Source organism: Homarus americanus, unplaced genomic scaffold (assembly GCF_018991925.1).
Source record: "Homarus americanus isolate GMGI-L3 unplaced genomic scaffold, GMGI_Hamer_2.0 scaffold9477, whole genome shotgun sequence".
Lineage (NCBI taxonomy): Eukaryota > Metazoa > Arthropoda > Malacostraca > Decapoda > Nephropidae > Homarus > Homarus americanus.
The window spans coordinates 31,466-44,413 of NW_024725943.1; the positions used below are offsets into that span (position 1 = coordinate 31,466).

Sequence of the window (12,948 nt, forward strand, 5' to 3'; positions counted from 1 at the left end):
ACCCAAAAACCCATTGAAACAATGGTTTCGGTTAACGAACTTTTCGGTTAACGAACGACCTTCTGGAACGGATTGAGTTCGTTAACCGAGGGGCCACTGTATTCTGTTGTTCACTTTACGCGGTTTTCACTTTCCGCGGTACCCTGTGGGTTCAATTGACCGCGTAAATCGGGGTACTACTGTAAATAAAAAAAAAAACTATGGCACTATCGGAGGATAAACCGGCAATCCTTGCATGAATTCTTCTCCGACTTTCCTTGGGATGAATGTTGGTTTTCCACCCGGGACGCCTTGGTATGTGCTGACAGCATTGCTGGGGTTATACAGGGTGGTATGAGTACATTTATCCCATCTTCTACTAAAACTTTCACATTACAATCATGGTTTGATCGCTCCTGTTCTCTTGCATGTAGGGAGAGAGATAGGGCATATGAAGCTATGAAACTATCTCCTATCACCCACTCATCTTTCATTACTTCTAAGAATTGTTGTAAGGCCAAGCGGAATTTTATAATAATAAAGACCGCTGACCTGGCTAATTCTTCCGCTAGTAAATCTTTCTGGTCCTAAACCAAAAACATCTGTAATAACTTCTGCACTCTCTCTTTCCTACTCCCTCTAACTATCGCCCCATTACCCTAACTTAATCCGTCTTTAAGATTTTCAAAACTCCCATTTTCTCAGTCACCTTTCTCTTTTGTCGGATCACCAGTATGGCTTTCGCCAGTCGAGATCTACTGGTGATCTGCTCTCCTACTGTACCCGTCTTTGGTTAACCTCTGTTCGGGATTATGGCACAAGTCTTTGCTTTCTAAACTTCCCTCTTATGGTTTCTCTCCCCCACTTCGTTCTTTAATCTCTAGCTTCCTTGAGAACCGATCCATGGCAGTTGTTGTCGAGGGATCGATCTCTCGCTCTTTCTCTACCAATAGTGGTGTCCCACAGGGTTCTGTTCTTTCACCAACTCTCTTCCTTCTTTTTATCAAAGATTTACTTCACACTATGACTAATTCTATCCATTCTTATGCTGATGATTCGACTCTTCACTCTTCTTCACATTTTCCCCTTCCCCCTATTTCTCAAGCTAGATCTGTTTCTAGAGCTGATATCATTACATCTACCAATGCAGATCTGTGCAGCATCTCCTAATGGGGAGTTAAAACCTTGGTTAAATTCAAAAGTAATAAAACTCAGTATTTACCAATTACACTTTCCAAAATAGAAGATCTCCCACCAATCACATTTCAGGAAGCAATCATTCTGCCAAATTCTAAAATACATATGCTACTCTCATTACTCACCCAATACAGTCCAGTACATGACACAGTAATATTGGCATATTATACATAATAACAACATACTATGTCATTAATAACACAGTAAAATTTCAGACACAGTTTGTGGTCACAAGGTGAGTTCAACCTGAGGCCCAAATAATACGGCCAGGGAACTCGAACCTTCACATTCGCCTTAAGCTCATCATCAAACATTGTGCAAGGTGTCTAGTCACTATACTGTACAGTACAGTACTACACAGATGGTTTAGTAACAAATACTTGAGTATTGAAAATAGAAATTGAACAAATGGAAGGCATGAATAGAGATAAGTTTTGAGAGTGAATGTAGAGAAAACATAGATATATACAGTAATCCCTCCCAATAATGGACTAATTTGTGCAAACCCTATTGGGAGGCTCCCTCTTCCCAATAAATAAATAAATAAATAAATAAATAAATATATATATATGTATGTATGTATGTATGTATGTATGTATGTATGTATGTATGTATGTATGTATGTATGTATGTATGTATTAGATAGATAGATAGATAGATAGATAGATAGATAGATAGATAGATAGATAGATAGATAGATAGATAGATAGATAGATAGATAGATAGATAGATAGATAGATAGATAGATAGATAGATAGATAGATAGATAGATAGATAGATAGATAGATATATATATATATATATATATATATATATATATATATATATATATATATATATATATATATATATATATATATATATATATATATATATATATATATACAAACAGTATTACCCGCCTAACGCAGTTTCACTTAACGCGTTTTATCATATACGCGGTGCCTCGCCAGAGCTGAACTTTCACTTAACACGGATTTTTCCACATATACGCGGTGAGTGTCCGGCTCCAGACGCTATTTTTAGATTTGCCCCACCCGCCACCCTGCCTGACTGCCTGTTTTAGCTCATAAAATTCATACAAATTACCCGGCCAGAATATAATTTACATTGCTGGAATTCTTATAATTTGGTGATCATTTTGAATATAAACATCATATATTTTGCATTAGACATACAAATTTTAGATAAAATGTTTACTCTTGAGTAAATATGTTATCTTTTGTGCAAAATATATGACATTTATATTCAAAATATTCCTGGTCTTACAAGGAATCCAGCAATGTCAATTATATTATCCTAACTTTAGTTTGAGGTATTATTTATTACAAAAAAGTTAAGTATTCTGGTTTTCCCACACATCTCCTTGGGACGGTTGGTGGGGGGTGGGGGGGGGGGGACCGACCGACCATCTGTTACCCGTGAAGAATATTTTTTTTTTTTTATTAACTGAAGATATTTGTTTTAGCTCATAAAATTCATACAAATTACCCGGTCAGAATATAATTTACATTGCTGGAATTCTTATAATTTGATGATCATTTTGAATATAAACATCATATATTTTGCATTAGACATACAAATTTTAGATAAAATGTTCACTCTTGAGTAAATATGTTATCTTTTGTGCAAAATATATGACATTTATATTCAAAATATTCCTGGTCTTACAAGGAATCCAGCAATGTCAATTATATTATCCTAACTTTAATCTGAGGTATTATTTAATACAAAATGTTAAAATTTATTTTTTTCACCCACTCTTTCTCTTGAAGGGACGATTGGTGGGGGGGTGGGGGGTGGGGGGAGGGTTGGGACTGACCGCGCGGTTGGAAGAGGGGGGAGGCAAGGTGGGGTACTTTGATTGACAGATAGTGTCGTGAAGATTATTTTTTTTTTATTAACTGAAGATATTTGTTTTAGCTCATAAAATTCATACAAATTACCCGGTCAGAATATAGTTTACATTGCTGGAATTCTTATAATTTGGTGATCATTTTGAATATAAACATCATATATTTTGCATTAGACATACAAATTTTAGATAAAATGTTCACTCTTGAGTAAATATGTTATCTTTTGTGCAAAATATATGACATTTATATTCAAAATATTCCTGGTCTCACAAGGAATCCAGCAATGTCAATTGTATTATCCTAACTTTAGTTTGAGGTATTATTTATTAAAATTTAGTGGTTTTCCCCCAAAAATTTCTCAGAGAGGGAAGAGCCGGCAGTGTAGTGTGAGAGGGGGAGGGAGTCGAGTCCATTAATTGAATGGACATTAACTTGGCGACTGTATTTCTCTATTTCTCTTAAGTATTAATTGTGTGCATGTACCATCATAAAATTAAGATGTTATTTTTACTACAACATAGTTATGTGTCTTCAAAAAGTGGAGTTTGGGGGTCGGGCCGGTTTCTATTGGAATTAATCCCATATGTTCTGTTGTTCACTTAACGCGGATTTCACTTAACACGGGACCCTCTGGGTTCTATTGACCGCGTTAAGTGGGGTACTTTGTGTGTGTCTGTCTATCTATCTATCTATCTATCTATCTATCTATCTATCTATCTATCTATCTATCTATCTATCTATCTATCTATCTATCTATCTATCTATCTATCTATCTATCTATCTATCTATCTATCTATCTATCTATCTATCTATCTATCTATCTATCTATCTATCTATCTATCTATATATATATATATATATATATATATATATATATATATATATATATATATATATATATATATATATATATATATATATATATATATATATATATATATATATATATATATATATATATCATGGACTACTGATGGCCACAGTACTTTCCATGAAGAATTGAGGGATCTAGTGGAGACTTCTTGCCATGATGACACAATCAATTTTACAGCCTCCAGGATGTTGAATTGTGTCTTCCAGAAATGTTTCAGTGTCAGTTCAGGATCATTGGAAGTTGCCTGATGACACCTCCTAAACATTTTTTTCATGTACAACTTCTTGAAGTTGCTGATCACATTCTGGTCCATTGGCTGTATGATTGATGTAGTGTTTGGAGGCAAAAACAACACTTTCACAAAGTCAAATTGATACTCCAAATTTCTGGCAAGGTCAGGGTCATGACCAGGAGCATTATCCATGAGGAGAAGAGCCTTTAAAGGAAGTTTATTGGTGGTTAGGTAGCTCTTGACAGAAGGGCAAAACACATCAACAGCCCATTCATTAAAGAGCTGTTTTGTCACCCATGCCTTATGGTTGGACTTCCAATAAACTCCAAGCTTTGTTCTTCCCACTTTCTGTTGCTTGAACACCCTGGGGTTTTCAGAGTGGTAGACAAGCATAGGCTTCAGTCGGAAATCCCCTGAAACATAGGCACCAAGCAATAGAGTGAGACGGTCTTTCGTGGGTTTATGCCCAGGTAAAGAGGCTTCATTTCTGGTGATGAATGTTCTTTTGGGCATCTTTTTCCAGAACAGCCCAGTTTCGTCCACATTGAACACTTGCTGTGGAAGATAATTTTCTTCCATCAGTTCTTTAAATTCAACTAAAAACTTTGCTGCCCCCTTCCTTATCAGCACTAGCAGCTTCACCATGCCTAACAACACTGAAAATGTCACTTCTTTTCTTAAATTTTTCGAACCAGCCTTTGCTGGCCCGAAAATCTTCAAATTCTGTGCCTGAAGAACCAGGTTGATCTGTCTTTAAATGTTTGTAAATCTCCCTGGCTCTTTCACAAATGAATTCAGTAGAAACTGAATCACCTTTCATCTGTTTTTCTATAATCCAGATGAGAAGTAACCTCTCCGTTTTTGCAATTAGGGATCTACTTTTAAACACTCTTGTAGATTTGTCTCTCACTTTCACTTCCTTGAATTTGTCTTTCTGTGAAAGAAATGTCGACACAATTGATGTCGACATGCCATATTCTTTGCTAAGCACATTTGTTCAAATGCCTTCTTCATGTTTTTTAATAATTTCCTGTTTCACCTGGATTGAAATCGCTTTTCTTGATTTCTTGGGACCCATGCTGGATTCAAAAACAATTTCAACACTAAAATTTTAAGTTTAATTGCTGTAAATAAAGAATATTTTCTTTATATCAACACTGCACTGTGCTATATATCATCAATATGTAAAATAAATTTCAAAATGACCAATAATTTCACAGTAAAAATGGAAAAAATAGTTTATGTTGAAGAGAGTCTGAAGCAAGATGTTATCTCCACTGAAAAGACACAGAGACTGACGCCTGTTTGGTGTGTTGAGTGGCTGTTTGGCGCGCTAAAAACTAGTTTCCCTGTACTTCAATTATGTTAAATAATTGTTAAAATGACTAAAAATTTTAATATAAGACTTTTAAAATTATTGAATAGTACAAACTTCTTGATATTTACTAAAATAGTAAGGAATTTAAGCCCTAGAACCGATTACTGTATTGGCGGACTAATACGACAGCTTATGAGCATGCGAAAACATGTTGAGGGGCGCTCCTAAGGAATTCGTAAATCGAGGGATTGCTCATTAACTGAAGTGAAGAATCTTTTGGAAGGTAATTCGTGAACCAAAATTTTTTTAACCGAGGGCTCACTGCGTATATACAGTCAGGCGCCGGTTAACGTCCAACCGAACAACGTCCTGTCGCATATACGTCCATGCCCCCCGCCCCCAATGGAGAACAAAGGATATGCACGGATTTGGCAATTCGGAGCCATTTTGAGAAACTAACCCCTCGAATTTGAAGGGCATGTTGTACAGTACAGTAGCCACCTCTGCTGGGTCTGGTGAGGTGAGGTTGGGTTCTAGTGCCAGTGTTGCGTCTGGTCTAAGTCACGCACCACCTCACTTAGCTGAAGCATAAGTATAAATAATCTAGTATAAACAAGTGATCGTGGGCACTTCGTGCCCGGTGGCGAATCTGATGGTACAGTTTACCGAGGTTGTTATAATCATGGTCGTGGTTGTTATAATCATGGTCCTGGTTGTTAAAATTGTAATGGCCCCTGTCTCATCAACAGAAGTATTATATAAATGGGTTATTTACATCTGATTTATATTCAGATTCACTACCTGTAACTTTCCACTAATTATGAGTAAGACATGAACTGAACACGTGAACGGTAGCTTTCCCAAGAGGGAGAAGCCCATATGTCAGCATCTATGTAAGAGCGCACCAAGGCGACGCCTTCAGACAGTCACTCACACCAACTAATATCGAACGGACGTTGATTTACGTTTATATACAAAGACGCCGTCCCTTTCTCATCACACTCATAAATAGTGGAAATTACGGTTGATCTACACTCGGGAATTATATAAACACAATACTTTTTTTAATAAAAAAAGAAACTTCAATTGGGTTTCGTTACTAAAGCCCAATATAATATATGTGAACCAACCTGGTTAATTGAGAATTAACCAACCGGCTCATTGGTGGCAGCACGGTGGTGACGGATGTTTACCAGTCTACATACCAAGACGACAGTGTTTTGTGAAACAAGAATAACAAAAAACAGTGATGTATTACATTACGAATCTGAGTGTTGAGGCAATATCCCGTATTGAGACGATATTTTGTGTGTGTTTCTCATTCTGTAGCCAAGAAAAGGGTGCAGAATTATTAAAAAATAACCGCAACTGAGTTACGAAATAATACAGCCTGGTGAAATCACTGTTAGTAACACGGGCGGCAACACAAGAAAACATACTGTCAGCGATTTACGAATGTGTGGTCTACAGTACAGTGTTGCAGATGGTTTCATGAACTTTACTAACAAGTGAAATTTCATAAGTAGCTGGACTGTTGTATTTCCGGTGTTATCAGACAGTTCTCCATATATACGAGACTACAGAAGTTTGGCACACGGCAGAGGCGACATCATATCAGCAAAAGAAGGAACCTGTTCTGTCTTAGGTCAGCGGCATTTGTTCTCCTGTGGAAGTATTCCCCTATCGTGAAGTGGACTCGCCCGACGTCAAGTGATTGCAGCGCGTCATACGTCATACTCGATGCCAGGGACACCAGCCAGAGGCGAGCGCATTGAAGGACGATTGAGGAGGACCCGCCTATCACCCCACCACAGCTGGACGGATCGCGTTTTCTATACAGACGCTATAACTCCTGTATAAGGTATTTCTAAAGTATACATAGTTCATACACACATTAACACGTTCGAGACATAACTTCACAACGATAGGTCATCGGATAGGGTATGTCATTGAAATCTGTGTCTTACGTGTATTCATGTGTACTGACATAATATAATTTGCAGTAGTTATTTCTTATCTGTTTAATCATTCATATGTTAATTATTTAGCTATAATCTTTATCATTTCCTGTAAATGAGAGGCAAGTATTTTGCTTTTACCATTAATTATTGTCTGGCTAAACTGAAACTTATTGGATAAATTTTCAAAGTTTCCAATGTATAAATAAGAAGACATTGCTCACCTTGCACAATTATTAGCTGACAGTTTACAATTAAGAGGATAAACATCAAGTGTCAACTGCTGAGATTGAGTTTGGACTTCAGCTGGAAACACAGTCAGACATTTCGGGAGAAAGTAGTGAGCAGTTAATTGAGGAATCGTTTGAGGACTTAAATCGTCGTGTTTTACGGTCGGGGATTCAATATAGCACCTCACCTAGACTTAAACAGGTAGTTTCTAACCCTGTTCCGGGTGACAGTGTGTCAGTTGATTTATCATTACCATCCCCATTAACAGAGCCTTCTGTTAGGAGTAACAAATGTACTGGCTTACTAACTGCTAATGCTAAAATGGCTTCCTCTAACACTCTACCCAAGAATGTTACCATGTCCACTGAACCTGATAATGTTGTTCATATAGTGCAGCGTGGCGACTACGTTCGTAATTTTACGGGTCAGGATGATTTTCGAGTAACGCATTTTATTCGTGCATGTGAAGACACAATGAGCACTGCAAGAATTACCAGTGATGAAGAAAAAAGGCATTTGTGCGTTCCCACATTACGCAGGGATCATATGCTGGAAATCATTTAAATGCGTATGGTTTAACGGACCCTAGCTATGAGAAATTCAAGCAAACCCACATTGGATTTATTTTGGGCAGGTCCCAGTTGGGCCAGTTGCAGTGGATTTCAGGTGGTTCACGCTGAAACACCGGTGGTGGCAGTGGATATTGCTGGGGAAGTGCGCCAAGATATGGAAGCGACCTTCCGGAATTCAGATTGGTACGACCAGGATAATAAAATGTCAGCGACCGATGTGGAAACGCTGATAGAATTAATTAGTTTCCTATTAGTTGTTCGTCGTCCTTTATACAGTCGGGCACAGGAGGTTCAGTTTGTACCACCTGTTGATATGGTAGACTACGCAAACAAACTGTGTCCCACGGCTACAGGACCCTTGATGGCGCATCCCTCTCTCACTACGGCACCACCCCAAATTCCTCATACGACACCATTGGTTCCAATTACACCTCAACACCGGACATACAAACAACGTCGTTCTTTACGATGTGCTCATTGTAATAAAAGAGGCCATGTAATTGAGAACTGTTTCCAGCTCCAAGGTAATGGTGTTAAATTAAAGGAGACATCAGGTGCCAAGCAGCGGACAAGGTCATACACAGAGGCAGTTAAGGCAACACCTCCACCCACCCAGAAACCGCGCATGTGGTGTGCACTCCACAAGACAACACCTCATAACACACAAGCGTGCGGCTTTATGATGAAGAGTCGGAATTTAGACTTTGGTGAAACACATGTGGCGCACAGGCGTAAACAGAATCGTTCCCAAGACAAGTCGTCGGGGGAAGACCAGCGCCCGCCACAAGGAGAGGGATAGGTACATTGTTTCCTGCTTCTCCCCACAACACTTCGATAGCGGCCTCGTTAGTAGCGGCGCTTAGCAAAGTGGAAGTGTTGTCAGTGCCGGTGAGAGTGGATAGTACAAGATTGGCTCTTGATATAGATACTGGTGCTTGCGCTAATGTTTTGGCCTTGACATCCTATCAGGAGTTACAACGTAAATTCCCTCACCGTGATTTCAAATGGAGACCTACCAACGCTGATCTCGAAGGAGTATCTGGCGCGCAGTTTAGCATTAACGGAATGGTGACGTTACCACTCAGATTCTCAAGACGTGGTGCTCCCTTCAACGCAGACTTTTATGTGGTTCAGCTATTTAATTTGCCAGCTGATGGGTTACTTGGTCTCCCAACCCTTAGAACTCATAAAATAGACGTTCATTCACGTAATAATACTATTACGTTTAAAAGTGTTTTCTACAGCACTATGCGTCACTCTACACCTTTGCTTGCTGCTAGGTCGAAAGTGTTGTCCACCATTCCCACTCAGAGGAATGCGGAAAATGTGTCAGAGCTAACTCAAGACTTCACACCCTCACTTTCCCAGCGTGATTATAGCAGCAACAGTTGGAAGATAGTACCTGCAGTTTTGAAGAGTACTCTCCACTACCAGAATGAGGAATTCACAAATGCAACTGTCGAATTACCTGACGTGTACACGGGCACCGATATAGTATGTCTCCCGGAAACATCCAAGGTAAAAGGGTTGTCGTGCGAATCGACGTTAAGCACGATACGCCCTGGTGGTTTGACAGACGTACTGATTCTGAATAGAACAGGCGTTCAGCGTATATTAAAGAAAGGATGTTATTTGTGTGCTTTTCTAGTATATCACAACAATGTCGAAGTACAACATACAAACTTCCCAATTGGTAATATTGTTACACAATCCCAACAGACTAGGCAGGAGAGGAAAGATCAAATAGCGCCACATGTTAAGGGGATCGATCATCCTCATGGCAAGACACGCCTTTTAAAGCTGCTTGCTGACTACAGAAATATTGTAGCCTTGCCAGGGGAAAAGCTAGGTCAGACAGACTTAACATATAACATTAAAGGAGGGAACAAATCCTATCTATGTACCAGCTTACAGACTACCTCATAGCCAGCGCGCTGTAGTCCAACATATGGTGCAAGATATGTTGGATGAGAATGTTATTAAACATTCTAAGTCCCTTTTTAATAGCCCCTTATTCCTCGTCCGGAAAAAGGATGGTGAGTGGCGCCGTTATTGATTTCAGGCGCGTTAATGAAAAAAAACGATCCCAGATAGGTACCCTATGCTTGTCTTGAGTGACATATTGCAATCCTTGGGTAAGGATAATGCAGTATTAAGCAACTTAGATTTGCTTAGAGGTCAGGGCGTTTAGCGCGCCACTGGGCCACTTTGAGTTCTTCCGGATGCCATTTGGTCTTAGAAATGCCCCACTAACATTTCAAAGAATGATCAACACCCTATTTGCCGGATTGATTGGTACCACAGTCTGTGCTTATTTGGATGATCTAATAGTAGTCAGTAAGGACGTTGATTCCCATCTGATTAAACTGCGTGAAGTGTTGGAAAAACTTTCCACAGCAGGCCTTAAAATTAAACTCAAAATGTGAGTTTCTAAAATCCAGAATCCATTTCCTTGGTCATGTAGTTGACGGTGAGGGCATACACACAGTAGATGATAAAGTAAAAGCTGTATCTCAGTTCCCGCATCCTACCTCAGTTGATCATGTGTGTAATTTTCTTGGCTTATCTGGATATTATCGTTCTTTTATCAAGAACTATGCAAAATTAGCATCGCCCCTAACAAGAATGATGCAATGTTTATATGGGATGCTGAACAAGAAAATAGTTTTGCGGCATTGAAGATAGCGCTTATCAATGCCACTGTTCTAGCATTCCCTGACGACACTCAACCTTTCACCCTCTGTACTAACGCTTCTGGACTTGGAATCGGAGCAGTGCTCATGCAAGAGGATACTCGTAGAAAGTTTAGAGTGATAGCTTTTGCAAGTAGCAAGCTTATTGATGCTGAAACAAGTTATTCGGTAACGCATTATCTTTGGATATAAGATAACTGTTTTTTACGGATCATGCGGCAATAACTGAGCTGTTCCATGGCAAAAACTTATCAGGCAGATTAGCACGCTGGCATCTGACAATTCAGGAATTTGACCCAGAGTTTAGGTATTTACCGGGAAGGGCGAATGTTGTCGCCGACGCTTTGTCAAGAAATATAGCACCAGTAACGCCTGTATCAACGTTCACTCTTTCGCAACTGGAAGATGAGCAACGACGCGACCCATTATGGTCAACAGTCATTTTTGCTCTCGAATCGGGAGAGGCTGTTAAACTCCCCAAATTAATTCTTCCCTTAAGTCAGTTTGAATTACGACATAACATACTCCATAGGTCGAAAAAGAAGCCAGAGGGTATTGTTTCTCAAATAGTCGTACCTGACACGTTGTGTGAAACGGTTATAACATTGTTCCATGATGTCCCACAGGCAGGTCACCAGGGTGGTGACAAATGCTTGGCGGAATTAAGAAAGAAGTATTTCTGGAATACAATGAAGAAAGACATAGAATTACACATTGCTAAATGTTTGGAATGTGCTCAACATAAAGGTTCTACAGGATCACCGGCCCCGATTCTACAATATCCTACACCAGACCGTCCGTTTGACATGGTCGCTATTGACTTGTTACAACTCCCGAGGAGTCATCAGGGATCAGCTTACGCCTTAGTGTGTGAGGATCATTTTTCTAGATTCGTGGTCTTGGTCCCACTATAAGATAAAACGGCCGATTCGGTGGCCTATGCATTAGTGATGAATTTTATATGTCCATATACTACGCCTAAAGTTCTTCTCTCTGAAAATGGGACAGAGTTCAAGAATCAGCTGGTAGCGCAAATATGTGTGCAATATGGAATTAAGCAAAGTTTTGTGACAGCTTATCATCCACAGGCTAATGGCCTTGTTGAGAGAACCAATCGCAAGATCCTGGAGATACTTCGCCCGATTGTGCGTGATTTGCAATACACATGGGAAGATTGGTTACCACAGGTTGCAGCGTCCATTAATGGGTCGATTAATAGTTCTACGGGCAAATCACCCTACTACATTGTCTATGGTACAGATAAGCGTCTACCTTATGATGTACTTACGGACACGCCCAACCCTGTTGATAATATGGATGATTTCGAGGCAAAACAAATCCGTGTTTTTACGGATATTCATACCCAAGTACGATCACATTTAGCAGCGTCCTGCGCTGAAATGATGGTCAAGCAACATAAACATGCTAAACCTGTCGTGCTAAACGTAGATGCTGTTATGGTACGAGAACCTGAAAGGAACTCCAAGCTTTCGGCTAAGTTTTCAGGTCCATTCCGCATTATTGCCAAAGAAACAGGCAACAAATTTAAAATTTGGAAGCCTAACGCATAGATTGCAGATGTCGTGCATGCGGACCGTCTTAAGAAGACCCATGAGAATTTATTGCCCACAGTTGATGATGATGTGATAGACACCTCTTTACAGACTGTACAGAAGCAAAGTGTGCCAAATGAGCATTGTATGAAACTTCGTTGTGCAAGTAGATGTTAAACTGTGTGTAATCTCTCACAGAAAGGCTTGGAACATCATTGTGTTGCTTCTACTGTGTTGTGGCACCGTTGTGTTGACAGACATGTCCACATCAGTCCTCAAACCAGGTGCGCTTGTTGCACCCCTTGGACGCGTTCTCATAGTTGAGGACGTGGTGAACATCAAGTATGAGTTAAATGGATTGCTCCAACTTCCCCGTCAGATGGAAAACGTCGACGTGCAACTACAATCAGCATTGGACATCCTACAGAGCCTCAGTTCAGCTACTAACATATCGACGATGGCTCCACTAACTATTGAACTTCTAC

At 39.6% G+C, this 12,948-nt stretch overlaps 1 protein-coding gene across 1 annotated transcript in view; it reads right to left on the reverse strand.

Moving 5' to 3' along the window:
• LOC121865321 (helicase POLQ-like) overlaps nt 1-12,948 on the reverse strand; it is a gene marked incomplete at its 3' end in the record, with an annotated part of 95,467 nt that overhangs the window by 26,900 nt on the left and 55,619 nt on the right.